Source organism: Neurospora crassa (assembly GCF_000182925.2).
Source record: "Neurospora crassa OR74A unplaced genomic scaffold supercont12.8, whole genome shotgun sequence".
NCBI classification, from domain to species: Eukaryota; Fungi; Ascomycota; class Sordariomycetes; order Sordariales; family Sordariaceae; genus Neurospora; species Neurospora crassa.
This window is the reverse complement of record NW_011929459.1, coordinates 129799-134351: the sequence shown is the minus strand read 5'-3', so window position 1 is coordinate 134351 and position 4553 is coordinate 129799. Positions and strand designations below refer to the sequence as shown.

At 25.9% G+C, this 4553-nt stretch overlaps 3 non-coding genes across 3 annotated transcripts; all 3 read right to left on the bottom strand.

Moving 5' to 3' along the window:
* Window positions 1-3307, bottom strand: NCU15738. Its single transcript, XR_898048.1, has one exon. It is a non-coding gene; the product is annotated as a 28S ribosomal RNA (ribosomal RNA).
* Window positions 3308-3332: 25 nt separating this feature from the next.
* NCU15737 lies at window positions 3333-3486 on the bottom strand. Its single transcript, XR_898047.1, has one exon. It is a non-coding gene; the product is annotated as a 5.8S ribosomal RNA (ribosomal RNA).
* Window positions 3487-3677: 191 nt separating this feature from the next.
* NCU15736 lies at window positions 3678-4553 on the bottom strand (the record flags this gene model as incomplete). The annotated part of the gene is made up of 1 exon (XR_898046.1): window positions 3678-4553. It is a non-coding gene; the product is annotated as an 18S ribosomal RNA (ribosomal RNA).

Genomic DNA, 4553 nt, shown 5'->3' with positions numbered 1-4553 from the left:
TAATAGAGGAATCGCCTACTAAAATATAAGGCCGGAGCTTATTTTTATATATTTATAATATATTAAAAGTATTATTGTATTTTAATATAAATTCTAACTTAGAGGCGTTTAATTATTATCTAATAAATAGTAATATTACAATACTACCCGGTCGAACAATTATAAAAACTAATTATTTAAATAAACAATTCCTTTTATACTAAATTCAATTACTATTATAATAAAATTATTAATAAGGTAAAACTAACTTATTTTATAATAGTCTAAACCTAACTTATATTCCCTATTAATAAATAAACAATCTAACGCTTACCAAATTCTACTTCAATATAATAGGAAGAACCAATATCAAAGGATCAAAAAGCAATATCGCTATAAATACTTAGCCGCTATAAGCCAATTATCCTTATAATAACTTTTCTAGCACCTCTAGCCTCAAATTTCGAAGGACTAAAAGATTGATAAACTACACTTTTATAATTTATATTTATATTGAAAATTAAAATCAAAAGGACTTTTACCCTTTTATTTTACTAAAGATTTCTATTCTCTATAAACCCTCCTTAAAATACCTATATTATAATTTAATAAATATACCGCCCCAGCCAAATTCCCTACCTAATAATATCTTCAATCCGAGTCAGCCTACGAAGGACCTTAAAATTAGAAGTTGGATGAAAATCCAGCCCCGCTTAATTAAATAAGTAAAAAAATAATAGGAATAATAGTATTTTACCGGCGCTAAAGCTCCTACCTATTCTATACCTCCTATATCTTTTTATAATATTAAATTAGAATTAAATTTAATAGGGTCTTCTTTCCCTACTAATTCTACTAAACCTATTCCCTTAATTATAATTTCGCTAAATAATAGATAGGGATAATAAGAATCTTATTAATCTATTTATACGTATTATTAATTAAATAACGAAGTATTTAGCTACTTTAAGAGAATTATAATTACTCCCGCTATTTACCTACGCTTAATTGAATTTCTTCACTTTAATATTTAAAATACTAAATAAAAATCATATTATATTAATACTACTTTCTAACTATTGTAATACTATATTTTAATTAAATAATTAAATTCCCCCTATCTATACTAATTCTAAATTAATTATTAAATATATACCGGACAACCGAAATCTACTAAAAACTTTTATACCTGGATACTAAAAGCTACCAACCAGTTACCTAGCTAGTAGTAATCTACTCTTAGGGCATCTACCCAAAGCCCGATATACTTAACCTTTAGAACTAATCCTTTTCCTAAAATTATAAATCTATTTTACTAACTTCCTTTATTTATATTATTCTATTAACTAAAAGCTATTTACTTTAAAGACCTACTATAATTATAAGTACAATCTAATATAAGAATTATTCCCTCCTACAAATTTTCAAAGGATATTAAAAGCGTACCGGACCTAATAAAAGTATTAAACTCTTCTAACTATTAAACCCTATCTCTAAATAAACTATTTTTAAAGTAATAGATTATTAAAAAGAAAAAAAAATTCTACCCGAAGCCTCCACCATCGTCTCCATATTTAATTATATTACCGCGCAAAACCTACATCCAAATATTAAAATATTAACCAACTTCCCTTTCGCTATACAAAATACAAATACCCCTTTAAAACAGAACTTCCCTATAATTTAAAATTAATTAACCTATATCCAACCGCTATTTATATAGAACTTTTCCCTACTTCGGTCCTTCAAATTCTTATTAAAATATTTACTACTACTAATAAAATCTATACTAAAGGCCGTTCAACCCAAACTTACGCCCTAAACTTCGTTACTAACCTCTACAACCGCCTACTTTTTAAAGTATCGTTTCTACTCTAAAGGCAAGGTATAGGTAAGACGCTTAAGCGCTATCCATTTTCAAAACTAATATATTCGGCAAGTAAATTATTATATAATCCTTAGTAAATTCTAACTTCTATAACTACCGTCCTACTATTAAAATATATTAACACTTTTTATAATATCTAATAAACGTCTACTCCAATACTTTAACCCCGCGTTCGGTTCATTCCGTATCGCTAATTCTACTTACTAAAAATAACCTACTAATATTAATATATTCGAATACCTATATTTAATTAAATAATAAGGGCTTCTTATATATTTAAAGTTTAAAAATAGATAAAGGCTAAAAAGCGCCCCCGAATCCCTAATTATTCGTTTTACCTTATAAAACTAAAAAATAATATTACTATCCTAAGGGAAACTTCGGTAGTAATTAACTACTAAATAATTCAATTAATCTTTCACCCCTATATTTAAATTTAATAATTAATTTATACGTTAAAACCGTTACAAACCTCTACTAAAATTTCCTCTAGCTTTACCCTATTTAAATATAATTCATTATCTTTCGAATCTAAAGTTTAATACTCTTACTTAAATCTATCTAAATATATTAGAATTAATTAATAATATACTAAAACTCTCACTTATATTCACTTTTATTATATATACAAATTTTATACCCAAATACTTACGTAAAACCTTAATTCCTTAATCCATATTTCAAAATAGGTTATTAATAACTATTATACTAATATCCTTATAAATACACAAACCTCAGTCCTAACAAAAGTATTACACCCAGAGCTATAATACTCCTAAAGGAGCTACGTTCCCCGGACCTTTATCCCCCTACTAAAACCGATACTAACCTAAACCATCCCAAATATACCAATAAAAATATTAAATAATTAGAATAGTATAAATCTAATTACAAACACTTCCCTTTCAATAATTTTATATATTATTTAACCCTCTTTTTAAAGTATTTTTTATCTTTCAATTACTTTATTTATATACTATTAATCTCTAACTAGTATTTAACTTTAGAAGAAATTTACCTCCTATTTTAAATAATATTCCCAAACTACTCAACTCATCAAAGGAACTTTATATTAAATCAACATCCAATTATACAAAACTCTCACCCTCTATAACGCTCCGTTCTAAAGGACTCAAAAAGTACCTTACTAAAAGCTTCTTCTATAAATTACAATTCGGGCTAAAATTAAATTTTAAATTTAAATTATTATTACTTTATTCACTATTATTAGGGTAATCCCTATTAATTTCTTTTCCTCTACTTATTAATATATTTAAATTCAGCGGGTATTCCTACTTAATCCGAGGTTAACTTTAAAAATAGGGGGTTTTATAGTAAAAACCCACTATATAACTATAGCAATATAAAATTACTACGCTCGGTATAACTAGTAAGCCCACTACTAATTTTAAAAAACCGCGGATAGCCGCAGATCCCTAACGCAAATAGAATTTAATAATTAAAATAACGTTCGAATAAATATACTCGCTAAAATATTAACAAACACAATATACATTTAAAAATTCAATAATTTACTAAATTTTACAATTTATATTACTTATTACATTTTACTACATTCTTTATCGATATTAGAACTAAGAAATCCGTTATTAAAAGTTTTAATTTATTTAAAAATTTATTTAAAAAAATATAAAATATTAAAAATTTAATTTCGGCACTCTAACGGGCAGCCTCCTATAAATAAAAAACCCAAAAATCTAAGAGAGCCCGAAGGCCTTTCTAAACCGCTAGCGCCGAAGTAACTATATAAGTAAAATTCGCAATAATTTATAGGAGTTTTATAACTCTATAATAATCCTTCTACTAATTTACTAACGGAAATTTTATTATAATTTTTACTTCCTCTAAATAACCGAATTTAAATAGTTTTCCAACTTTAAGTAATCGTTACCAACCTCCCTAAACTAGTCCAAAAACTTTACTAAACTATTTAATCGGTAGTAACAACAGGCGGTGTATATAAAGGGTAAGGATATAATTAATATAAACTAATAATTTACATTTACTAGGGATTCTTTATTAAAGAGTAATAATTGCAATACTCTATCCCTAATACAATATAATTTAATAAAATTACCCGGACCTTCCGGCTAAAGAAATACTCGCTAACTATATTAGTATAGCGCACGTACGGCCCAAAATATTTAAAGGTATTATAAACCTATTATTACCTCAAACTTCTATTAGCTTAAACTAATAATCCCTCTAAAAAATTAGCGTATTACCAAAATAATATAAGCTATTTAGTAAATTAAAGTCTCGTTTATTATTATAATTAAACAAACAAATCACTCTACTAACTAAGAATAGCTATATACTACTACCTACGAAATTAAGAAAGAATTCTCAATCTATTAATCCTCATCGTATTTGGACCTAATAAGTTTCCCTATATTAAATTAAATTAAACCGTAAACTCCACCCCTAATAGTACCCTTCCGTTAATTTCTTTAAATTTCAACCTTATAATTATACTCCCCTAAGAGCCTAAATATTTTAATTTATTATAAAGTACTAAACAAGTTAAAAAATAATACCGTCCAATCCCTAATCAATATAATTTATAATTAAAACTACAACAATATCTAATTATCTTCAATCCCTTAACTTTCATTCCTAATTAATAAAAATATCCTTAGCAAATACTTTCGTAATAGTTAATCTT